Source organism: Varroa destructor, unplaced genomic scaffold (genome assembly GCF_002443255.2).
Source record: "Varroa destructor unplaced genomic scaffold, Vdes_3.0 BEIS01000002.1, whole genome shotgun sequence".
NCBI lineage: Eukaryota > Metazoa > Arthropoda > Arachnida > Mesostigmata > Varroidae > Varroa > Varroa destructor.
This window is the reverse complement of record NW_019211455.1, coordinates 50,297,156-50,324,273: the sequence shown is the minus strand read 5'-3', so window position 1 is coordinate 50,324,273 and position 27,118 is coordinate 50,297,156. Positions and strand designations below refer to the sequence as shown.

At 43.1% G+C, this 27,118-nt stretch overlaps 1 protein-coding gene and 2 long non-coding RNA genes across 7 annotated transcripts in view; 2 read left to right on the top strand and 1 right to left on the bottom strand.

Moving 5' to 3' along the window:
* mGluR (metabotropic Glutamate Receptor) overlaps window positions 1-27,118 on the top strand; it is a 271,206-nt gene that overhangs the window by 24,438 nt on the left and 219,650 nt on the right. The gene's annotated exons all lie outside the window — the stretch shown is intronic.
* LOC147757951 (uncharacterized) lies at window positions 5,206-9,008 on the bottom strand. The gene is made up of 3 exons (XR_015321458.1): window positions 8,846-9,008; window positions 7,930-8,122; window positions 5,206-5,662 (listed from the first exon to the last, which is right to left on the bottom strand). It is a non-coding gene; the product is annotated as an uncharacterized LOC147757951 (long non-coding RNA).
* Window positions 10,905-26,028, top strand: LOC147757950 (uncharacterized). 2 transcript variants are annotated; one of them, XR_015321586.1, is made up of 3 exons: window positions 10,905-12,025; window positions 14,281-14,372; window positions 19,231-26,028. It is a non-coding gene; the product is annotated as an uncharacterized LOC147757950 (long non-coding RNA). The 2 variants fall into 2 exon arrangements; XR_015321587.1 differs by lacking the exon at window positions 10,905-12,025 and adding an exon at window positions 13,793-13,921.

Genomic DNA, 27,118 nt, shown 5'->3' with positions numbered 1-27,118 from the left:
CAAACCTTTCAAACGTGTCTTTCTTTTAACAATCTGAAAGTTCAAAATAACTGCCCGCTGTAGAGTGCTGTGTCCTGTTGACACTTCCGGAATCTCTCAGGGTCAGTACAAGACAAGAATTCCCATCCTGCAGATCCTGTGGCATGGAACTTCCTTGATAGAATAGTAGTTCTCAAACCAGCTGTTAACCTATGACAAGGTTGCTTGTTTAGAAGCATATCATCAATACAGTGAGAATTCGTAAGCTAAGGCTGTTCAACAGATACAACTTTACCCTTCGTTTTCAAACCAGTTTCCTAGATCTGGCAATAAACTGTGGCATCTACAAAACCGATAGCAGACAGCAACCAGTTCTTCTCGCCTAGTCCACTTTAGGACACGCTAAGCAAGCAGTAGAATCAGTGCACTTAGCATAAGTTCTCTTTGGCATTACTTTGCCAAACGCTTTGTAGCCGTAAAAGAAAGCAATGACGCTAGGGAGGCCATGGTAACAGATGTCTGTCCACCCAGTGATGCTCCGAGTGAGCTAGGCTTACTGGTCAGTAGTACCGGGACAGCAGGCGGCTTGCATAGGGGGGTGGCTGATCTTTCTTCAATATTGCACGCCATATTATACCAAACTCAGCATCGTCGCTCCTCTCAAGAGCTCGGTTATTCATCTGTCGCCTGACACACACCCAAAAACCCTTACATTGGCGTTCCGCACTACTTCCAAAGAAGTTGTATGGTTGCTTAAAGTGGGGCTGTTGCATATAGCAGAAGAAATATGGATCGCACCAACAATATAGGCGCTGGTAAACGAAAACGAAGTGAAAGAAGGCTTTAAAGATTGTTCAAGCTCTTTCTCTGCCTTCTGCGATGGTCAGCCAGCACTGAGGCTTCTTGAAACGGCCGGAGAACTTACTTCGAGAAAAAGTGTTTCTAGCCTATCTGATGTGCTACTAGCGAGGGTCATAAGAAACTTGCAACACTGCCAGAAAAAGCATGAATTTGAATTTAGATATGTCGTTGCGGGCCTCAAACGGTTGCCTATTTTTCCTGTACCTTTTTTCACTCACCGATGAGGAGCCCATGGGTAACCACCTGCGGTTTGACTTGTTCTCTTCCGTCAAAAAGGTCTGCTCTCTGGATATTTTCGTTTACAGTTCTTCCATCTCGCAACAGGATGTTGCTACTCCCTTGAACGTGTTTCTTAGCCTTTCAAGAGGAAACACTGAGTTTATTCGGGAACATTTTGTTTTTATGCCCCGCTAATTCTCCTCAATGAAGACTTAGCCCACGGTTGATTTCCTATTTCTTCGAACGGGCCGATTTCTTCTTTTTCACACGTGCGTCCTCACTATTACCTCACAATATAATAAAAGCAATGCCATCTGCCGACTGGACTTGTTGAACAATGGTAACAAAAACATTGTTGTTCAGAACGTCTCTTTGCTATCCACCTCTAATTGGTCGGCAACAGGCCTTAATGCTTCTATCGGAAAGTCATCTGTTTGTCAAGGGCCTGCGAAGCGGTTTGCTGCGGTGAAGAACACACACACACATGCACAAACAGGTCATTTATCCTCTTGGTAGATGTACTGGCAGTATGTGGTATGGCTACATGATCATATTGTATGTGCGTCTCTTAACGACCTTCCCAAATAGTTTTCGCACTATTTTCAATGAGCGACAAAAACAGTGAATATCCATTGCTGAAAAAGCGTCTGACGTATATACGCATACACCTATTTAAAATCTATTTTTAAACAAATGTATTATGTTTCCTTTGGAGAAAGTAATACGCACCGCTTCTTCTTCTGCGGTTAAAGTCATTTATGAGCTACATCACATGGTTTCGGGTTGTTATTTTTGCTCGCCGGGCTTTACCTCCCATGCTTCTCGTGGCAATTCTAATGACTTCACAATACATTTTTATCGCTAGTCGATGATACAAAAAACAGCACTTATGTTATTATTGTACATTATTCGATCTGCTGGAAAAGAGAAGATCAATTATTATTTCGTTTTTTCAATCAACGGCTAACATCTTCCTCACTAGCATAGAAAGTATACTTATTGTATGGTTATAACATAGCGTCCAAGCAGTATGTACTAGCTTGTCACAATGATCTAACAGGGAAGGTCAGAGTGGCATGCATCACATAAGAAAATGATGAACGTGACCTGGATTACCCCTCTGTGTCATGATGTGAAGCCTTTTACCTCTAATTCTCTACTCGCCTTGACCTTTCTGCCTCCATCTATGGGTCTATGGGCGCAACAAAGGTTACCAGCTCTACAGTTAATAGAAAGAGGCCAGTGCATTTCTGTTCGGACCCTTACGGATTCTCCGAGATGCCAGAACTTTCTAGTCAGCAGCTAGAATAAATTACCTAGCCCAGATGGAGACATTTTTGGGCAACGAGGCGAGGGCATAGCTCGGAGGAGAACAAAATATTATTATATGTATTTTTCTGTACGAATGGGCTGTTGCCAAGTTTAGGATCCTGCACCTCCGTTCTGCTTTCGAGTTTTCTTGCTTCTAGCGGTCCCTGTGGTCCCTCCGATAGACGAAAACGTGAAGCAGAAGGTGCAAGAAAAAAGCCACTATGGAGAATGTTTAGCAGAAATACAAAAAACATATCTTAGGAAAAAGAAGGTAGCACGTGAATTCAATATAGCCGCCATTAAGGCTTCCGCTTAATTTGTCGCTACTCGTTATAGCTTCTTGACGGTGTTAGATACGGAAACGTCTGCAACAGCGACAGTGGCAGCGTGCCGGGGGTGACTGCACTAGCGAAATGTGGATCAGCAGAGGAGGTGTACAGAATGACGCTGGGCAAGTGTGCGTTTCGGTCTGTCGGCCGACAGACGCGATTCGGCGCCGGCGGCGGTCTTCCTCTACATATAGCGTATGTAATGGTCGAGCGACAACTGGAGAAGGAAGAGAGGATAGAAGTACGTGGACGCCAACAATGAATGCTGAACTGGAACAAAGACCAACATCCGACGAGACTGGGAGAGTCCAAATCACACAAAAGGTCTACAGAACAAGTGTTCAAGTTAATAGGGTGGTCGACATGCAGTAACTTCGTGGCCGACAGGTAACGCTCGGGCATATAAGAGGTACTGAAAGTTCACGGCTCCGTTAGCCGAACGCCGGCTTTCGATCCTGGCACAATCGTGGGTAGACCACTCGATATGACCAACACCACAAACAGTGCCCGCGCACGATGCTTACGCGGGACAATTATGTAAGTATTTTTGCCGGTTCTCTTATTACTTTCGAATACTATTGACTTTTATGCAAGTATATCAAATACGGACAGCTCGTACAACTTTGGTGGCTTTGACTTACGTTATATTAGTGTGATGTCATTAGAAGCCTTCGCGTAAGAAATTGCGTGCGCTCCATTCCTATTTTGGTCGCCTGATACTGCTAAAAATAAAGGCTATCAGAGCGGTCTTTTGGGAAACTGGGCAACGGTAAGGAATTAAATTATTCCAGTGAAACTACTATTACAGCCACCCCTTGATTATTTCTCCCGTAGGGTGATTCTTGTCTCGCATGCCGTTCCTACAGTTTTCTGTATAATAGTAACAGCTGAACCAGTCGACGAGTCTCACTCGTGTCATTTGTTCCTGCCTCGCCTCTCTTTCTTCATTCAATGTAGTTTTTTCTTTCGTCGGCTATCTTGGCGCGATTTACCCGCGACTTTTCATGGGGGTTTTCGTCGTTAGACTGTGGAAGAGTCAGCAAGATGTTGAGTCTAACCTAGGAAGCTATGAAAGGCAAACTACCTTCATTTTTTCTATTACAATAGACTTCTCCGATGCCTTTATCGCCTTTGGCCTCTTATTGCCCTTCTCTTGCCAAAGAACTTGGGGCAACCTTGCTGCCACCAGCGCTATGGCAAAAAGGAATTGATTGCAAGAAGTTCTGTCTATCGTAACGTACCGCTCGCAGCGACACACCATAAGAAGTCAGCTGCCAGGGTCTTTGTCGTAGACGATGGCAGCAACGACACAACTCCATTACGACATAGACGGAGAATGCGACGGACTTTACGATAGAGAGCAAGCAAGCCAGAACTCTCAGCAACAACTCTAACGCCACACCCACCAGCAGAAGTGAAGGCCTCCTAGCAGAAATCTGCGACGAATAAACAGCCTTATTTGAGACTTGAAGTTGGCATTCGCAATGAAGGTCAGACAGGCAGGTGCAAGGAGTTCGAAAGGAAATAAGGCAATAGATTACAGCATGCCTCACAATCCAGTAGCGCAACTCAGTGCAAGTTCGCATATCTCCCCTTCTCGTTCCTGTATCTGGCAATTACGGCGCACCAACAACCTGACTCCCTTGTTTTTGTCCAGTATAAGCATTTACTATTCTTAACGCACTGCCTCGTCGTCGTATCTGGTTGTGATACAAAAGGAAATCAAACCGTCGACTGGACTCCAAACGTTGCAGTGGCTGCAGCTCACATGTTCTGAGGCGGCGGCACTAGGGAACGGTTGTACCTATATGGTACGCGTCAGTAAAAGGAGAGGAAAAACGCAAGCGAATTTTGATCCTGCGCAAAAAGTGTGTAGGCATCACCGTTATCGCAAGTGCGCATGTGTAAACGCGCGAAATCGCAAACATAAGGACAAAATATACTGATAGTTGTCACTACAGCTTATTGAAAACTGTATAGGTTAGTGCACTATAAAAAGCACCTATTTTACGGCTTAATTAAAAGATTTCCCTGCATTAATTAGTGCTATCTACTTCATATTCCGGTCTATATCATTAAGACTGAAGACTAACAAATGTTTAATAACTTATATACATGTAAATAAGGCCAATAAATGTCGACTCATCGAAAAATTTAGTACAAGATTACAACTAAACATTTTCTAGAACATCTGCATAGAATCACAAAGTCCTTAAGGTGGTGAAAACCTGTTGACACCTTATCGTTTTTCGACTATTCATACCGATACTATATATATATATATATATAGATATTAACAAAGTAAGTTTCCGCCGACTGCTAAATAAAACAAACTACGTAACTTTTGATGTAACATTGTTGGAAGGTCTGCTTATGTCTAATGTTTTATGCCATCCTGTTTCTTCAAGTAGAAATATTGTACTTGCTATAAAATCAATACTGCAAAAACATAATAAATATGTACATGTGTTCATAGACGAAGCGAAACGCAATCAAACGTCGAGTATTGTCAAAAGCTTCAATTATTATTTATTTTAGATGAAAAAAATCTTTTCATGTCATACAACCTATCGGTGCACCAGTTCTATGTCCATGCGTATCTTTCATTACTTCATCCGCGAATGGATGCATCCATTATTTGTTACAAGATACACACGTTTACAAAGTAGTGCTCGGTGGGTACAACGTCTCCGAGACGTGAGGTGAGCAGTCTGGTGTTGCGTGTTGATCCTCTGGTAGGACATGGACCAGTATTGACTAGCGTGCTTCCGCCTTCAGTTATCCATTCCTCCTATATCTTTGTACTTGCGTTCCTGCAGTAGGGATAGCGGTGGTGGTGATGGCTGTAGAGCATTTTTGCGGAATACATTCGCATTGAAACGGGAAGCTTTTTGTAGTCGTCGGCGCACGGTGTCTATGGTTCGGTTCTTACGCCTAAAGTTCTCGACCCATTTCCCGAGGAGCTGTTACGGGAAAAGAATAGCCATAAGATGGGTAGCTAAGAAACGTCTGTCGACATCGGGAGAATATGACTTGTGATCTCTGCTGGCTGATTCCTCCGCCAAGTAGTCGGGACAAAAATGGATGAGTAAGAGACGGAGATGCCTTGTTGACCAAGCCGCTATATATAGACGACGAAAGCTATATAGATCATGTCTATGGTAGAGTTCGTGTTTCGAGAAGGAACAAAAATAGCTATGGGGCCGTGCTGCCGCCGCCGCCGCCGCCACCGCCGCACGCACGTAAAGGTACGTCATCACCTTCTGACGATTTTCGTCCATCTCTGTGGAGGAGGCGAAGAGGAGTGGCAAAGGCGACATAGCAGATGTGTGTGTACAATCCGATACAATTGGCACTCATTCCTAGTGGCAATCGATAGCAACCTGCTGACATTGGAGTAAACGAACAGACAAAGAAATCTGAGAAATCTAGCAAACGGCGATAGCCACCATATAACCAGTCCAACCGGACGTACTTCAACAAACGTCACGAGAGATATGATTCTTCATAAAGGCAAATTAATGTAAACGAGCCAATAAGCAAGCTCGTCTCGTACGACAGTTGTGACGAGCGACCTACACTTGAAAACTGCAGTGTCTTTCTCGCCAGATTCTATAAGGGTATTATTACGAGGACACCAAAAAAGAGCATTTTGTACTTCAAGCGTTGAATCTATAAATAGAACTGTTTTGCCACATACATATTTTTTGTGAGAATTCTTAGGGCAAGTTGTTTTGTAAGCTATAGGCAACTCCGAGATTAAGGCCGGCCAAGTTTTTAAGACAAGGTCGAGTAAATTTCCCTGAATGAATCCAATTACGTTTTAATGCGCTGACAGCATTATTATGTTTACGTATAGGATCATCAACTTGAAGTTTAATACCAACCACAAGTTCCCTTAAATAATTTTTGCTTCTAAGGAAGGTAGATAACCTGAAAAGTAAGTAATTAACTAAATAATTAATGTAGCCTTTATGAAATTGGTTACTTAGGTAAAGAAAAATTCTACCTAATAGGTATAAATGTCATTATAGTAAGTGATCATATTCAAATCTCAGGTTGGGTTAGGTAATTTAGAGTGATCAAGTAATCAACCTCATCTTTACTTTGTAGTCAAGGTTGAAATAATTAAAGGATGACAACATCCATATGAACATTTACTGAGTCAACAAGGGAAATTGACAAAATACAGCTCGGGAAAGGTCGCTTACATGAGAGTCCTAAAACCTTTCTGATAACTTATTTACCTGATTTAGACACCTCCAGTAACGCTCTACCAAAAATCAATTCGAAGACAGCAAAGATCCCCCAGAGGACTAACATGGCGAAAACAAACGACAATTTCAAATTGCTTACATTACCAAGTCGGTTAAGGTAAGACATTCCGACCGTAACCAGTTAAGAATGATGCCGCCTAAGTGGTCTTGATAAAATCTGACTGACTGATTGGAGTGAACTGTATGCAGATATAGTAAGTTACGCGAACGTAACAAAGAAATTGCTGTTCTAATGTAGGCAAAACAAATCTTATAGGAAATTGTCTGAAAAGTTGAAGACTTCTAATCCTGTCTTAGAATAAATAAAACTGCTACGCATGGATGAACGGAAAGATTCCAGAAGAAAATCACTTGAGTAAGCCCCTGCAACAAATTAACTTTGAGAGTTTTTTTTTGCGTGATTCATCAAGTTGGATCTACAATCATTTCTATGATGTCATTAAAACTTGAAGGAACGTTTCAACATCTCAAATGAAGGCCGAATAAAGACAAACAGTAAAAATAAGGGGCAAATGTGAGGATTCCATCTGTTCTTTCGTAGCTTCGATTGACCATTCTCGCACCATAAACATTTAAACAGTTCGTTAGCAATGGCACAATACATACATGGGCTTTGCTAACGGCCCTCAATATTCTACCGCAACACAGAGTGCCTAAAATTCACATTTAGGACAAGAAGTTCGATATGGATCGAGACTTGAAAATGCGTAAATCTCTAGTATCTTCTATGCGTGTGTAAGTATTTCCCCGTTTACATCAAGGATAAACTCAATGGTTTTTTTTTCTTAGTGCCGGTGAAGATATTGTATGTTCTCGAGTACCAGCGATAGTTAATCACTTCCCAACTATGACAAAATTGTTTGGAGAAAATTGAAACAGGGTTGATTGGGACTGCGCAATTAGACGGCGGCGGCGGAAGCGGCCCGACACCAAATGTCTGATGCTCATCTCACCATTTCGTGCTGGTTGTCCGTACTGGAATTCGTGCTGCCCCGGAGAGCGCAAGTCTGGCTTGTGGATCTGTTGCATCACGCCCAGTACGCTTGCAGCTGCCGCCCGCAACTGAGAGACCCTGCATTTATGACGCTATTAAAGATTGCGCGGGTTAATAGCAAAGGAAGGCAACTGAGTAGGGTCAGGGAAGGGCTGGAAAAGGAGGAGGACAGAAGAAAAACAGGTTATCCAACATGTGGTCAGCGTACACACTGCAACGAGCAGCTGGCAGCGGTCATAAGAAAAGAGGCCACACAACAGCAATAACAATGGAATGGGCCGACGGCTACCCTCGCAAAAACTCCTCGCGTAACTACGACAGGCATGTCATTTCCGCTTGACCTTTGAGAACGAAGGAGGAAACAATGGTGTCTAGGGAGGCGGGGGTGGGGATGAATGTCTATGGCACCCGTCAGCTGTGTAGCGCTATTCACCTTGTGATCAGTACTAACGAATTGGTCTAGATCTTTTCATACTACGTTGCCTTATAGTTTATGCTAGTCTACCGCCTGTACGAAAAGAAAAGGTTAAAATAGCGTTGTTGTTTGTTTATGTATTTGGTTTTGATACCTTTGTATGAACTAAAAATAATGTCAATACAAAAACATGTGCAATTGAACATCGGTAGGCTGTGTCTACAGTTTATTTTGTTACTCCACACACCGACCACAGGTGCAATTGCAACAACAACGGTGTCATAATAAAAATAATAATACTAGCAACAAAGATTAGTATTGTTTACGCCGAACCACTCTTACGGTTGCTACCCACCAACAAACAAATATACTTTTGAAAACATCTAAGTAAGAGAGTATTAGCGGATGTGACAATGAAGGTTGATAGCGGTACGTACTAAGATGTCCGCCATATACTTACAGAGAGGAGAAAGAAGGAAGACGGGCAAGGGGCAGCGAAGCTACATGGGGCAAGTCAATGGGCTCGGCTGTGTGCGTATCAGCTGCTTAGAGCAGAAAACCTGACTGTTTCACTGCCCAACCTGGCTAAGAGTTGAAGAAAGCAATGAATGATGCACAGTTAGAGTTCATTTCTCTCTGTATAAGCCGTGCAGGCCAAACGACGGTGCCGACCATGCTCTTGGGCCGCTCATTGAACCGTATATATGCCGTTTGTCTTCCCTTGCCAGAAATTTAGATGTAAGCCTACAGATGTGCGAACGCCAGCGATTTAATACAATGATAACGGGCAACTTTTGTATCATACTGCTGATGTTTACATCCAGGAACGTTGAACCAACTTGGTTGTGTTTCTTTAGTTGGCGCCTTCATCTCGTTCAAAAAAACTGAGGAAAAAGAAAAATTTGCGATTTTTTTTTTTGTCGGATACTTTTCGTCGGTTACCCTTTAAGCCGTTGCTCTAAGTTGTTCGCGGAATCAGAGCAGAATCAGCGGCAGGAGAGTAACCTATGACCTATATACGCTAGCCATGACACTGTCCCAAGGGGACGGGCAAATGAGAAAGGAATGTGTGGAGGGGCTGGGTTTGAACCAATTAAATCCTGCCGCATGCTTTCTGCTTGTCGTTCCCAAACGCGCAAATAGCCGCGCGCAGGTCTGGTTTCGCGCCCGCCAAGCGGCTGCCGGGATACGACAGCTCGCGTGAGCACGCATGGCTGGCACGCAACAACTCAGGGAGGAAACCCACCACCGCCTCTACTACTGTAACGCAATGGCTTCAAAAAGACCCCCTGCTAAGCGGAACAAGGGGACAAGAAGGGGCAAAGCTGCATTTAGAGAATCGACAATAGCAGCAGTCGTCCGATCGTAAAAGGCAAACAACCAGGTACAGCCAGAGCTGAACTGGGGATGTTTGTATGCACGCGCACAGGTTCATACAATATTAAGCACCTTTTAACAACAGTACCATTAGCTAGCTGTCGCAAAACAAAAATTTGGAGAGCAGACCCTCTGCACACGATGTATCAACATATTAAGCGAACAAACCGGCACGTTTTTGTTTCCATGTATCTCTACGTTCAAGCCAGGTCGACATTTTCAGTTATTGCATGTAATAATCGCACGTACAATTTCGCTTACAATAGTATAGCCTAAACACTATACTTTTCGCGCGGTTTCGAACATGAGCGTCCTGACTATGCTTTTTGCATACGTTTTTGATCTCTCATTTTATAATACATTCAATTTTTGCCTGCGGTTATATTTCTAAATAATTCATCATTATTTCGAAAAAAAACAATTAGCAAGGGATAAAGCACCTAGCGGTAAACCGACGTCGCCTTATGAAACAATTTTCTCGAAAAATAGAGTCCCTATTTTTTGCCCAACGTCCCCCGTCTGTCGAGGCTGGCCGGTCCAACTCGATCGTTTCGATTACCAGCAACGATCAAATAATATATTTGTGGTTCGGGGGGTTCTTCACTTCAGTTTCGTTGGTTTCTGGACGCTACTTGACATTAGCGTACCTTTTTTAACGCGTCTAAACCAGTGCAAGCGTATGAACTTCAAAATGCTAATGGCGACCTTTGTTGTTTTTCATTATCGCTACCTGGTGCGGAACAGTGAACAAACACGTATGACGGAACACAATTTAGCGCGTCTGTTTTTTTTGTCGCCTTATAGCCTTCTTGCTAGTTGACCACGGAGCCTACCCAAAAGCAGACATAGCTAGTGCGGCAGTACTAGAACTAGCTGTGGCGGCTTCAGCCGTTTGATCGCTAGTACGCAATCTCAACACGGGCACTTAGCACCCAGTGCCAACGTTGATTTTTTGTACTTCTGCCAGCTGCCCACTGTATTCCATTATTCAACCTTGTTCGTCAAGCAAGCTCTAGGCTTTTCCTACGAAAACTTTTCTTACCGCATGAACTGGTAGACAGGTTAGATGGTTGATGGCGTCTGTTCCTCCAAGCGATAAACCCAGTTTGGGTTTTATTTGAATGTTTCCTTCTCAGATATTGGCCAGGAGGTCATCGAGAAACCGCAGTAGTCTACCTGGAGGTCGTCTCGACGAGGCGGGCATGTTCGAACAGTCGAGTTGAAACGCTGCAACGTGACCGAATCAAGTGTGACGGTAAGCCAAAGCGGCTTTACATAAAGAGGTGAGAAGTTATTTGAGCTTCCAGTTGACGAGTCTTAAAATTGTCCTAGATAAAGGCCGCTAATGCTGTTAGGAACTGCCATAAAGACTCAACACAGCCTGCAAAGGGGACCGAACACTTAGTCACTGCACGCTGAGCAGTGCTAGCCTCGATCGAACCGCGTCAGCACCTACTATGACCGCAAATCTTCTCTTGGCTTTCTAGTTAGTTTCAAAGACAATAGCAGCGGCGACGTCTGCTGCAGTAATACCAGAGAAAACAGATGAAAACAACAGACCAACCGTAACCGAAACAGCCGAGGCAGCAACAGCACATACAGCCAGCACAGGCGCAGACCCAGTCAGGATGGATCATCGCAATTTTCTCCACAGCGACGAAGGAACGAATCAGGGGACGAAGCCAAGAGAAATAATCAGGTCCAACTCGCCCCTTTCTGTCCATAAGTCCCCTCAAATCGCTGAGGAGAAGACAAAGCGCCCCCTTACTGGATAATTTATTTTCTTCAAAGATTCGGATCTAGGACAACCGCATGCTCTGCTACCGAACTGCTAACCACTGTTTTTGCTAAATTCTCGTATAGCCCAGCGCGCCACAATGTAGCAGATGGGAGTAGCTGAATGCGGTTGATCCAGGTCCTTTCCGTCTTCGTGGCTACGGAGCACGAGCTCACAGAAAAATTTTGAACGACTACAGATGACTAAACGCTGGAAACGTCAATGCAAATTAAGGCGACCATCATACAGACATCTTCAGATAACCAAACGCTCGTCACCGCCCACTGTGCCCTGCTAAAACACCGTTCAAGACACTGAAAAAAAGAAATCCGCTACTACAAAAAAGGAAATCAATCGATTTGGTTAGTGGGAAGCACTTTCGTGTCCTGCAACGCTATTTGCATAGCTCGTCAGAACAAAATGTAGAATATCCGATACTTCGATTATGCCCTAATAACTGAATACTGGAACGTATTTGACGTGCAGGTAAGACCCTTGTCTGAGTACATCTCTACCTACAGTACCATAGATACAGGTTCACATAATGAACGTGCAAATTTTAGTCCTTGGTCCGGACAGTGCCCGTGGCACTTGTCTTTAAAACAACACCAAAACCATTATCCATTATTTAAAACCATTACGTGAAGCTCTTCTTAGATATTTAATCATCCTTTTGGAAGGTATGTGGCTATGTGAAAGCACGTAACAGCTCGAGCTAAATATATAATGACTCATTGAAAGTTATTTTAGGTTCCTCGATGTGATCGGTTAGTGTTCCAGCTGCTAGTATAGCGGCATTTTCGTCGTGGTCATAATAATGGTTTCCGTATGTCTTGCGCTATCTTAATCCAAAATACCCGAAAATAGGCGATATGATATTAGAGCATACTTAAGCTTGAACTGCCATCGAAAATGATGAAGTTCACTAAATACTATACCTAGGATTACCAGGATTGATGCGAGACGTATACACACATTATTAAACCTGTTTTCAACCCAATTTCGGTTAGTAAACGAGGTACAAGAGACTTCGTAGCTTCGTATCTCGTTCAATTAGGTACTATGTATATGTTATAAGATTTCTATGAAAGCTTCTATCATCTCGTTAACACCATGCTAGCAGCAGTGGCGTATGTTAATTAGCTAGAATAGAAGAGCTAATAGAAACGATGTTCCCCGAATAACCGTTGCCCGGGCTTTTTTTCTCCAACAACCGAATGCCTCTATATTTTAAGACAGCATCAGTTATTACTATTATTCTAATTGTTGTTGCTAGCAAGTTATTTCCATTGCGAATGTGGAGTTAACTACTTCTAAAGGTCACGAACTATACAGTCACCTATCCATAGATTTACTTCCAATTCACACCTGAGTGCGTCTCTGCTTAGGTGGCAAGCTCATAAATTTTCCACTGCACCTATTCGATTGGACCCGTACGTAAACCTTTATTCTGAATATATGTCTGTGTCGGTATCTCGTTTTGATGAACTTTGACACAAAGTGCAGTCTCTGATAAATAGCGCATCTTCTTTAGCATAACAAAAAGGAATAATGAAAGAAAATCTGTCGTTTTTTTGCCAGGCATAGTGTCAGTTTCGAACTGCCGCAAATCGAACGTAATCGCAGGTAAAATGACAGCATTTGCAATTAAGCTTTTCTATTGCTACTGGATTTTAGTCCTTTCCATTGTTATAACGAACCATTCCCTCGTCCAGATCACCTAGATCTAGACCATCGCAATAAAGATAAATCTTCTCAGTGGGTTGACAAATGGTATCAACTCACTCCAGACAACAGAAGTACGGTTAGCCACAGTGCCAACATAAGTCTGCTCCCGTATTTAGTACGAGCTTATACTGTTCCGTTAGAGGAAGGCCAGTGTATCAATAATTCCTTTGGTGCACTATCAAGCAAGGTTACCCGGACCTAAACTTATCAGCATAATTCTGTTTGTACCTAAAGTAAGCCAGTCTGCTTTTAATTTCACCTCAAGCGGTATTTCTGTAGTCGACAAGCAGCTATAAAACAGAGAGAAATGCTATATTTATAGATCCATATATTGGCATCTTCTATGCTTTATAAAGATATCATTACCTACAAACGAGATTAACTAAAATTGGTTTCGTTGTTCGTTACTTCCATTGCCAACACAATCGGTCTCCAGAACACGTCGTAGGGAAAGAAGTTACCAACTTTTACAAGCGCATATATATATATGGCACTTAACGTATTTGCTATAGGTTCGTGGACATTCTAAGAAACTTATCAAGCTATTCATTTCGCCTGTCTAAAGGGAAATGATATCCCTTTGTGTAGACGGTTTCTGGGTTCTTTAGTTTGTTTTCACGTAGCGCCTTGCCTAATAGGAGCGTCCGTCACTCGGTGAGCCTGCCTTGCTAATGCTTTTTGTTTTGACTATCTGGCTAAACTGTTTTCCTGCGTAAATAGGCCGTAAAGATTATAGACAAGACGAAATCAGGACAAGTAATAGGTAAAGAAAAATCGTTTTTGGCCTGCAGTTTTAAATTATCTGAAATTTCTCTGAACAACTGTGCATACTGTTATAATAATATAGTAACGTAAATGTTTTTCCTTTGTCCAATATCGCATTACTTGCAGCGAGCTGTTTTTTTTTTCTGTAAAACTACAAATGATAAGTATTCTAAGGTAAGCACCTCAGTATTTATATTTGAAGCTTAAACAAAAACTGATGTGAATTATCTTCGTATCCAATTTTTCAGGTAAGAGCCGCACTTTACGTTCGTATATTAAAACGTATGAAGCAGCGAGCAACTTCAGTGGCCATGCCCAGGTTTCAATCCTCAATCGAACTGTGAGTGTATATATAAAAAAGACTGGCAATAATAGTTCCCTTACAGTGAAGTAGTCAAGGTTCAAGTTCTACAATATAGTAAAGTACACCAGAGCTTAGCCATAAAACTTTTTTGGAAGGAATGACATTAAGAGCCGTCTTTTTGTCATAGTGACAAAGTAGAAGAACCGTTTTCAACCACTGGCAACGTGCACAAACAACGGCAATGGAGCTTTGCATAAGAAATCGTCTGGAAAATTAGTGAAAGAGCAATGCGGGGTCGGGCTGCTTAAAAATACGCCATGTATCGCGGTCCGATACCCGATTTTAAGCGCATTTCTATGACAAAATTTGCCGATCTAAACTAGTGTGGAAGTTATGATATAGCTTCCACATGTATATGTATGTGTACTGATCTGACTGTGACTGCATCTTTTTTAAGATTTGGCCGTTCAAAATCTACGAGTTCAGATATGGAGCCATCCTTTAAATGCTTGACTCGCCTGAACCTCTCTTCACTCAGTGACAAAAAGTTTATTATATGTCATACTCGCTGGTAAGGAGCCCAGCTTTAAAATAATGAACTTCTACCTCGTTGCCCTGTTGTTCTCATCATAACAGTCTTAATCGTCACTATCGTCACAGACGTCGTTCGTTGTGAATACTAACAACTGAGTGGACGGCTAGCCCACCTCATGCGGTTGTCTTTCTCTCGCCACTATATCAAACTGTTGTTACTATTAGTACGGTGGGAGACGAGGAACAAGGGTCCCTTTGGTACCACACCTATCTTCGCGTTCTATATCGCAGCACATGTTGACGCAGTGCAGTACCAGCTATGCTCTACCCTATTGTCTATGCCAGTCAGTTTGGCCTGACGAATATAGGGTGGAGAAACAGGGCAAGTGTAGCTGTAGGCTGAAGGCTTTGCCTCGACCCATTTTACAGCAATGTCCGTCGCATACATTTCCTTGACCTTTATCATCCTACCTTATCTCAGTTCTGCCGTTTGTAGTATCATAGTACGTCGGGCATTCAAATGCGTGTCTATAGCCCGCCGGAAAACGAAACGAAGAAGTATGCGTATTCCCACATTATCTCATCAACATGTGTAAGTATGTGCGTATCTGTATAGTTGTTTCTGTATGCTCTTTTTAACACGCACAATATTCGCCGTTGGTCACGTTTGCCCACTGTCTATATAGTGGCACACGCAGATGGGGCGGTGAACTCAAGGCGCGGTTCCCTACTGTCTCCTGTTAGTACTCCGCTTAGTCTGCGGCTCCAAATATCGCCTAACCCTTTTCTTCATCTTCCCCTTATGCGGAACCTGCCAGGATGGGTGGTCGAATGCCAACAAAGCCTGTTAACTCGCAGGCTCAAAAAAGGGTGCTCGCAGGACTTCTGATAAAAAAAAAACGGTCGTTACGTGCTCACGCTAAATACTACGTCACTATTATGTCTGCAGCTACCGCGTCCTGTTGTTGCAACGAGGCAGCCACCAGACGAGAAAAGGGGTACATGCTGTGGAGAATGCCTACTTTAAAGGGTCTACTTCTCGAGCTACCCCATTCGCTGGCTGAGCTTCCCAAAGTGTTCGCCGCGTTCCGCCGTACAATACGCCGAGCGTGCAGAGCAGGAAGGCGTATCGCGAGCAGCGGAACAACGGAAACTGAAAAGAGGTATGAGATCAGAGCCATGACGCATACTGTAGCGCCAGCAACAGTCGGAGCTAGCGGCGCTGATATCGGTACAAAAATTGCCTCTCGTAACGTGTTCAAGGCGGCAGAAAGGACGCAACCGAAACGTACTTCGCCCTCTATCTCGCTATGAATTGGAAACGGCTAGTTGAAGTAAAGGGGTAAAACAAGGAGAGAGGAACGCACGAAAACGCCGTCCGGCCGCGTCGAGAGCACCAGGTAATTGAGGAATAGGACATGACGAATGGGGTCATAAGGAACCGCCGTAGGCTTCGTTATTATTGGGAATGGTAAAAAACGGCAAAATTGAATGGAACTCGGGGGCGGATAAGCCGAAAGAAAAATAGGAAAGCTTTCTATAGTAACGAAATAGAGATGACGGCAACGAAAATGGTGGGCAATCTAAAGAGATACGCGAATCAGGCGTTAGTACTGCGCGGCTGACGTTGGCCGCGCTGAAAGCGACACCGGCAGTACGAGCGATTTGGGAGAAAACGTCTGCACGAGAATAAGGGATCCGTAGAGACGTGCAGTTTTTGAAAAAGGATGTAAATATAAATAGATTATGGAGACAGAAAAGCAAAAAAACAAAAATGAAATTTCGCCAGTAAAGAAGTGATCAGGAACGAGCAGTGAACAGTGAAACTGGGTGGAGGGGCGGTGATTTATGAACACATTGTAGAAAAGAAAAACGCCGGATAGCCTGCTGCACGGACGCGTTGGCACGAGCTAGGTCGGTAATGCTAAAAGTCGAAGTCTGAACGAGGCCGAAAAACAAATAAAGTAAACGATAATTCTTTGCTACGAGGTACGAAAGAAAGAGGAAGTAATGATTCGGTATGAGGTGATATACGTATTCAAGCGATTCGGCAGTTTGGAAAAATCAGCTAAAATAGCTTTGAACGCCCGATAATTAGAGGGGAATCGACATTCCTTGTATGATTATTGAGAATTATAGCTCAGTGACTCTCAACGCGCTTGTATGATAGTGGATGTGTAAAAGCCTCACAGCCGCTTAATTCAGCCAACGGAAAGTCGGATAGATATCACCAAACACACAGATGAATCTCGCTGGCATCAATTGGCGCACGTATTAATTATATGGACAATTTCATAAAGTAGCTATTTGTGGAAATATAGAGAGACGGCGGACGGTTATCGAGCCTTGGGTGGGATGCACCCTAGACCGGCGCCACCAGACATAAGAATGATGATACGAACACGGATTTATCAAAAAGCTACCATTTAATGTCTACTTGTTCTTTTGTGACTATTGACGAAAAGGGTTCGCTGACCTGCGATACGAATCCTAAGAGCTTCGAAACGCATGCACAAAATATAGATATTTAGTAGTGATGATGAACTACTAAAAAGGGTAATTGGGATAGGAATCGTACGTTAATGCGTTAGAATCAGACGGAGGTACCAAGACGGCCTATACTCGCCAGCATATATGAAGACGAAGATCATTACGAACCAGCTTAAATTAAGGACTCACCTATAAATAAAACATAAATAGACTAAGCACACATATTGCCGTCGTCATTTCAATGTTACAGATTAACTAACAGCTTACAACTGTTTCCAGGCTCCATGTGCATGACATTTCGGCCACAAATTAGGACACTTCGGTGTGATCCATTTTCTCATATAAGTTGTTCGGCCAGTGGATAGGGCGACAATTTTAGTTACGCAAATAACTAGCTCTAGTAGTTCAAATTTTGCTTTACAGTGTTAAGCAGTAAAGCTGCCCCTTTTATACGTTAGTTGATAATGTGAAGGAGGAAGTGAAAAAAACAAGGGTAAAGCGAAAGGAGCTTGGCATATAATAGGGTATACATTCGGCCCCCTCCCCCCCGAAAGAAATGTTGTTAATGGACGAAGATTGTTTTTAGAGTTCTTTACTCAGGAATTAGATACTGACGTAGCTGATCATGGCTGTACTAGCAGGCCGCCCTTGCCTAAATAACGTGTGTTTTATATATAAAAGGGTACAAGAAAAGTTCGCTTAGTATTAGCGTTTTTCTGACCTGGCTCATCCCGTACTCGTTCAGTCGTCCTTCATTCGTCAGCAGAAGAATTGTAGTAGTTGTCCTTTCACGGGATATATTGGATACTGAGGAAGCGGCACCCTCCATCCGGAGGGAAAGAAGGTAAGAGAACGAGCGAGGGAATTGGATACAGTTGCAATGGCGTGTCGGTAACATACTAACTGCCTGCTGCTGCTCAGTGAGCCTGACTGGGGAGTCAGCGACAAGTGGGGAGGCAATTAGAAAAGCGTATTACGTTTTTGCTTCTTATTCCGCGCCGCGTTCGCCACAGGCGTTTTGGGTCAGGGTCTTTTGCTCTCTTTATGCTTACGTGTCTTTCTCCTGTTCTTACCTTTTCTGACTTGTTCCTGTTCGGCGTAATTCCTATCCCGCTCCGAAGTACTTCCAAGAGTTCTTTCTAGAAGTACAGGCTGCGCAAGAGATATGAAAATACGAATGTCAGGCCCTAACCGATGTACGGTTCCCTAAATGCTTCTTACCGGTCGATTGTTATTTTGTCATGTGACCGTCTAGCCGTCGTCGTGGTAGTTTTTACGATCGACGACCGGTTACAGCTTCGTTGTTTGATTTCGTCGCTTTCTATCGCTGCTCACTCAGTACTCGCATAAATATGGTTCCGGTGAACCGAAGAACGTCATAAAAAGGCCATTACATCCACGCTATGTTTGTTTTCTAAATTCGCACAAGCGTTGCCTAACATGATAAAAAGATATAGCTAAATGATACTGAACCAGCATCCCCAAGACCCGTTACCTTCGAATGAAGTGAATCAGCAAAAAAAAACCGTTTTAAAAACAATTAAAACATCACACCGATACATCGTATGCTGTAATATATAGCATATAAGGTAACCAAAGAAAGCGTCAAAAAAATTGTGCAGTCGATCACAATGGCGGAAGAAAAGTCTTATGCACACATACTGATGTATATTTGGTGCATTATTCAGTCTGAGAATGAATAGGGCTTATGCTATTTTTGGAACGCTTTACGGAAACGAAAACTTCTGTTTGAAAAATACAAAGGCGAGAAGCACAGCGGCGAACCTGGGTATTTAAATTGTATTGATGTGCTTGGTTTGATTTTTGTACTTATTCGAAATTTAATTCAGAAATCTTATTTGGGTTTCAGGTACAAGGCATTCAGATATTCTAGCGCGCACCGGTAATGAAACTTATAGATCTTCTCGAAGTCCCTTGGCAACTGTGGGAAGAGTCAGGCTAGAACGAAGCTTTTACTATAATATCTGTCGCCCATCTCACTCCATCACAGCCATTCTAACCTAGCATAAGTTTGAAATATCTGCCAAGCACAACAATAGCTGACCGATCAACTCCTGATAGTCATCCCGTAAGCATAATCCCTCAGCCACAGTAAACTGTCAAAGATTTGCTTGCAAATTCAGCCGCCTGGTCTGCATCACGGTGGCTATAACTTATATATTGGGCACTTGGTTAAGCATGTCCGAGTGTAGCACGTAACATAGTGTGTCATGTACGGTCTGCCATGGAGGCCTGCTACGTATGTGTTCGGTACATATGCAGTCTATCTCATTGGGGTGTTGTTTCACGAAAAAAAGAGCATCCTTTATCAATTCTCGTTTTTTTTTCCTCAATTTATCGTAAACAGTTTCATTTTCGCTTAGTTATTGTTGGAAGGGAACTTTATATATATATATATATAATTTTCACTGTTTAACCTGCTAACTGAAGTAAAATCGGGTACGAAATGATTGCATCTTTTTTACATACGTTAGCTGAGCTTTACATGGCTCGATGGGCATCGAAAGAGAATAGGTTCGGCATTGTTCCGGTTTAGAAGAATTCAGCAGAGCTCAGCGACAGGGGGAAAACGGTCGCTTGATTATGTTAGGGAGCTCATTGTGATGAATACATCAAATCAAAATAAATAGATGACACTAGGCGATCAGATCAACGTGGATTGTTACGACTAATCCAGCTCGTTGGTGACAGCTAGCACCTTCTTAAAACTTGCAAGCCGCCTCTAATAGGGCCTACATATATATATATATCTTTGTACGGCCTTCTGTAAACCTCACATTCGTAATGGGCCACAATATTGGAGGGCGCGGTGGGTCAGCAGAGCCCGTCTTGTCAGTCATCTCTCAGTCATCTCTTAGTTAGGGCCTAAGAGTATTAGTTAAGCCGATTACATACCACGGGAAAATCTCTAAAACAGACGAATATTTACGCACTCAGGTGGGCGATAATTTAAAGTCATTTTGCAGCAAGATGTAACTGAGGATGTTTTTTTACTAATGCCTGTTAAAGCTGTATTATGATAATATCTATGAGAGACGTGCGTGACATAGTGTACACTTTCTAAGCAACAATCTACCTAAATGTAGATAAGTGTAGCGATATCGAACCTATTCCTGCGCAGGAACTACTCAAATGTCCGTAGGTACATCTCTTAAGAAAAACCTTTGTAATTAACAGCCATTTTAATTTTTTTTATTGTTCTATTGGACACTATAGTGCTTCTATGCATATTAGGCACCCCTTTAGACCCTATCTTTTCTGTTGCCGTTCGAGCAAACGTATCTACCACTTCTACACATCAGCAACTCAGTTCGTAGGTATAGATACGACGCATAAACCTATTTTCTTAATGCTCTCGAATCGCTGTCACAAACCGACCACGCCATCAATCTCATCATCACACAGGAAAGTGCTTGCAAGGAGAAGTTGTTGCTGATTCTCCTTTTTCGTGTGCGGAGGAAAAGAACAATGGGAATGGAACAATAAATAGCTTATGTCTACCTGACACTCGCAATTTCCTGCTTCAGAGATCCGCGCTTGTGTATATGCGAGTCCATGTATATAGGTCACAAAGAAGACAGGAAGGGATCAGCTAACATAAAACACGCCCACTAACTGAACGTAGCGAGTCTAGCAAAAACGTAGCTACGGTAGCTGCAAGAACAGATGGAGATGCATCATCTAAAAGCGAGATAAGACCCTCTAAGAAGATAGCGCGAGTGCTAACAGACATCAGGTCGGCCTACGCTAACCATGACGAGGCATGGGATTTCTTTGGAAATCCGACAAGAACCAAAACGTTCATCAGACGAGCTATCCGACTGTTATCTGACGTAACAGACGGATTCCCAGACGATGTGAGGAGGATTGAACTATGGTGAACCATATCTGAAGACTGCGCGTTGTTCGTATCCAGCCATCCGCCACGCTTGCTAAAGAAAAGGGTATCACCAACAGATCTTTTCCTTTCTATATATGTCTATCCGCCAAGGGATGAAGTGGATGAAGGGGAAATAAAGAGTTAACTCGCTGAAGTAGTATACTGTATGCTGAATTGGTATAACCAGCATCGGGCTATGATGAGGATGTTTCTATAATTATATGATAGTGATGAAGATCGTAGCAACGGTAGCCGAAGCTGTTGCATCTTGTATAATATTGTAACAAGTTCAACAGTAATATGGGTGTCCTGTCGAAAATTTGAAATGGGCAATTGGCTACACGCATAGCTGTGACTCACCTAATTGACTAAGTTGAAAATATAAATTCCCTCTTCGATGCAGCTCAGCTGTCTCACAGCAAAATCGATAGGATCGAGTTAGGTAAAGGACCACAGTGATTTATTTGTTTTATTATTGTAGGCATATCGTTGCGTCCGCCGTCAATTGCTTGAACGTCCGTTTTTTCCTAAAACAGTAACAGATGACACAAGTAAATGTGGGAAAGAGAAATAATTTTTTTAATGCCGTTTTTAGCGATAGCAGCCGGCGGCCGACAATATTGGGTTACCAATCGGTCCTGAGTTGTTGACGTAACGTAATCTGTCTGAACCAATTCGGTGATTAAGTAATTGCTCCTATATTGATTTGCGGAATGCACGGCAGCCGCAGAAGATCGAAATCAAACGACGGAGCGCTGTGGGGTAACGACGCGTTAGGGTACCTAAATATGTCATATTGGAATGCAAATGCACATGTGCTACATGTCATCAAAAAAGGCAGGTCGCTTGAGGGGGTCGTTAGCTTCTCACAAATTATCTACGCTACACATTTTATAATCTTTTATCTAGCACTATAGTGGGTCAGATAAATTTACGTGAATCTTTGTCAAACTGAACTAAACAGACTATTAGCTTATCTGATCATGGCTTTTCTGTCGAATATTGCACATGACAAAAAAACATTGTAGCCAAAGCGACAAATACCTTGTACAGTTGCGGAGCACATGTAAATAGACAGGAACGTTACCTGTATTATTGTCTATCAAGTTAGCTATATCAGTGTTATTATTATAATATTGCTATCATTACTGCAGTTATCATGCGATAAGCTTTTGACGTACCGGGTACGGCTTGACGCATCATCATTCTACTCGACGAAGCGTTTCTCCGTTTTCTCTGATACTCTCTTTGCACGTAATTGCCTCTAGTATGGGATGAACGTGATTACTAAACAAATCAACTTGAATAAATTGGGCATGCTATGTTTTCTCTTGGGTGTTTATTCGTTACTATTTGTCGGGTTGCTGTTCAAGAAAAACCCGAGGGGTTAGTTCTGTTTATGAACTAAACTCCCTGTTTTACCTCGCCAGAAAGCTCTCCAATATACCGTTTTGTTTTGTCGTTGAGGAAGGCTGAATTGACCTCTAAGCTTCTATTTGTCATATCTAATTTATATCCACTTAAAATTGATTAGTTTTCCTTTGTGCTCCATCATTCAACCCAACCCAAGCTCTTACCATTCGACGAAGGAACCAAGTGGGAAGCTACCGGACGGGTTACAAGCGGGCGATCATTTTTATCGTTACGTAACCTCTAGCTGTTACGTTTGTTTAAAAGAGAGCTTTTCTGAATCTGTCTGTTCCGTAATGATTGTGTTCATAATCTAAATTCTTCAGCTGCTGCATTGGCAACTGAGCGATAATTAGCACAACCGTGACCACTGGCATGTTGAGAAGACAACAGTTCCCAGCACATGGAAGTTGCTCTTCTAAAAGGAGAATAGACCCGGAGCTCGCTGAAGATGCAAGCACGCCGTCCACCGCTGATTCAAGAGAGCAAGTAGGTAAAAAAGCTTGATTTGCTTCCTGTCACCAAGCAATAAAGTTACAACTGCCACTTGTCAGCGAACCGCGTCACCATTTCTGGCAGCTTATTAACACAGCGATACGGCACGAGCATCGGCACTGACGTCTCCTGAGAGACATCGTAGGTAGAGTGCGTATGGAGCGTGGAAAAGTGAAGTTGTTGAAGAAAAGGAAAACAAAGGAAGAAAGAGAGAGCCCTCATCATTGGCTGTGAAAGGGTCCGAGATTGAAGTTACGGAAAGATTCGGAAGAGAGAGAGCCCGGCCGTCTTTCTGTAATATGTGCCTTAACTGACTGTAGCCTGTCGAACTCGATAGTTTGACGGAAAAAAGCAGGGTAGTAACTGGCTCGACTCCGATGCCCGCAAAAGTGGCTTTGATTCGACGTAACTATATCAGTATCAAATACAAATTGATTGCTTGGGCTCTACTAGAAGGGGGTTATGAGAAACTGAAGAGAAACAGAACGAATGGTGTACAAGTTGGAAACAATTATTTACTTTCGAATCAGTGATCGATGCTTTGATTTCTCTATTTTTCAGCGTCTTTTTCTGAGGCCGAACAAGTTCTTAATAATTAATATATCTTCCTTATCCTATTATACCCGTTGGATCGTATTTGGTAAAGTGAGAAGCAGACTAAAAATCAACGAAGGAACCTCGTAAATGTAGATGCAACGCATTGAAAAAATACTGTTAATTTTAGGCTGCCCATAAACACTGAACGTCAGTTTATGTTTGGACTTGTTTCATCTGTGCGTCAAATGGCCTTTTTACATACGCTATTCACATGAACCTAATGATACCTTGGCAACATCCTTAGCCAATCATGCAGGTGAATAAAAAGGTCACAACAACGATTCAAGCAAACACTTTCTAAAATGGGCATAGCCCGATAGATTTGTTTTCGTCCATAATGAAATGTTCAGGACATGTCCTCTGCCTTCATTGTTACCACTAGTACAACTACTAGGCCAAAGTGCTATCGTACTTTACTCATGAGCACACGTCAACGACAACTTCTTTCTTTAGTCACTTACCGATTGCCAAACATGGCGTCGCGCTTGTACTGCCAGACGGTTCCTACAGGAGTAATAGCGGTAAGTGTCAGCAGATGGTTGTCCGCCTGTGGAGTAACGGCGGATGAGCGAGGTTGTGCGTGACAACGCGGGTGCGACAAGTAAACCGAGACTGTGCACCTAACCTTGTTCGCTCTGTTCTGGGACTCTGTTGTCGTGTCGATGGCCTTCTCTGCATCGTTCCCAGCTCGTTGGTCTGTTGCCCTGACGAGTAACTTGTTTGATGGCAGAACAGGTCGTTGGATGGTTGCTTGGGCTGGACGTTAGGCTACGGAGCCACAACGAGTAACCTGATGACGGCTTCACCGCTTTTACCGCCTTTGGTGTCGTCTCGCCCACGGATATGAGGCAGCCGACAAAAGAAAGTAGAAGAAGAGATGAAGAAAAGACTACGCTCTTCCCCAGCTAGCGATAAGCAACGAAGGAGACGAATGGCAGCCGAGAAACGGGTTGCCAACCGACGAATAGAGGCGCTAGCCTAGGTCCTGCTGCAAGCTGCGCAGCAGCGGAAAGCATACAGGAACACTGTGGCTTTTGCAATTTCTCTCTACTTCGGTGAGTCCTCCCAATCTGCTTAGTGGTAACAAACGGAGCATTCGGTCAGAGCGGCAACAGAGGCGATGGCGGCGTTAGTCGAACTTCGCCAGCTAACGTTTCTAGACGCAGTCGCTGCTGTGGTGATGGCACGACCAGGCTGAGCCAGCAATGACAACGATGCAGGGGTAACATTGGCAACAGCACAAATAACAACTGCTTCGTAGTGATGAAGGCGACAATGCCTTACCCCCCTCCACTGTCATTGAGGCTGCTGTCGTCAGAGGCGGTGGCCACGAAGGCATTTGGCCCGTGAATCTTCTTACCCGGATGTTCCCAGGTGCTGACAGTGCTGTCGTTGTTATTGCTGCTGCTGCCGTTGGGGCGGCAAGGTGTGTTCTTATGAACGCCACGCAGGTGTTCACCAGTCGAAACGAGGCGCTACGGTCAAGCGGCTAAAAGGAGCTGCAGCTAGTTCTGCAATGAAGCTAAGTTAGCACGACACTGAGTACCTTATAGGCAGAGTGTCGATTTAAATGTTTCGACTCGAAAAGTTCCTTCAAGATGACACTTCGTCGACAGACGAACACTCAGCCAAAGATTCGGTTGTTTCGCAGACATCGATCGTAATCTCGGGAACAGGACACACGCTGACGCCAACAATGTCGTCTCTTGCGGAGTTTAGAGATTCTGCCCGAAGCAGCCAATCTCGGTAACTGCGAAGTGGCTGAATATCGCCTTCAAAAAAAAAGAAGCGCTGGTGTTCGGTAACGAAGCCATGCGCGAGCGCTACAGGGCTGTCAGTCGCTGCCGCTGTTGTGTACGAGCGTAGCGAAAGGTGCAGGAAGCTCAGGGCGTAGACACGCTTGAAGTGTTCTTTCAGTGTTTTATCTACCTACAAATAGTAGCGCTGCCTATTTAAACTTCGTAGATCTTGACAGCGCGCTACGAAGGTCAGGCTTGACGCTCACAATCAGCCTGGTTGGCTAAATATCCGATCACAAGCCCATCTGTATCCCGTCATCTATACAAATTGCAACGATGGCGTCACACTATCCATGCAACCACACAACTTCTTTATTAGATCTTCATCAGCACACGACTAGACAACAAATAGCCAGTGCTGATGGTCCTACGAAACGCCATTACATTAGAAGCTTTACACAGCGCTTCGCAGTTCGAAGCAACAGTAGATAGTATGTTTAAGGAAGTTACGAAAAAGTAAGATGTCTATGCGTATATTTGTGATAGGGAATAACCAGAAGGTAATCACGACCTTCTGGTGGAATTAATTAGGGAACGTAGATGCTTCGTTCCTCCCAGATTTCTCACGAAAAGCGTACGTAGCTTATATCGTAACTGCGTAAAATTCTCAAACGTGCTAGAAATTTAAATATCAGAGAATAGTGGAGTTGTCTACGTATTCATGCTATAGCGTATGCTGCCAATACGTAGAAATTTCATGCTCTGGTCCAAGCTGGAGGATCTTTGGCGTGAGTTTACGTGGGATGGGCGTAAAGTTGAGTGCAACAGAAAAAGAATTACTCTGTTGTAAATAGTTCGAAATTAACTTAACCAATAAATAGTTGTGCTTCAGTTTCACATATGGCTCAGCAAAGAAACGTCGTGTGCCCAGATAGAGGCACAGATAGACAATTTATCTGCTATTTTTCAACACCTTTAGCTTATACAGACGTACCTAATTTTTTGAGTGCCGTTTTATTCACTAAATAATGGGGCCCGCAGAGTGAACAATCCTCGAATCGTATTTTGATGGTTGAATTTTGTCTTTGTAGTCCTGTTCCTGCTCCTTGGAGGCAGCTACTATTCGAGAGAGTGGTACATAAACGCACAATTTTCTTTTATACTTTGCACAAATTCAGCTCTAATGACGCTTCATATGAAATAAAGTTGTGAAAAATTAAATTGACTTACTTTAAGTACAAAGTTGACTGGAATACAGCTGACCCTGTGCGCCGTGAAGCTTTGAATGGAAAATAAAATGGGAAAGAAGAATGCGTACACAGTAATAGTTTGCTTATTTTTTTATAATTACGAAGCGTCCAAAAAATTCATCTATTATTGATTTTGTTAAAATTGATGTTTTGACCTGTATCTACGACACCGCCATACGCTGTTTCGGACCCCACGAGCTCGGTGTATTGCTAGTTTCGAATCTACACCCACCACGCTTATATGTATTCGTAAAGACTGTCCGAATATTCTTTGTTATTAAATAAATACCTACAATTTTACATACGATACGTAAACCAATCGGCATTACTTCCGCCTGCTGTTTTTCTGTACGAAAGAAACCGTGC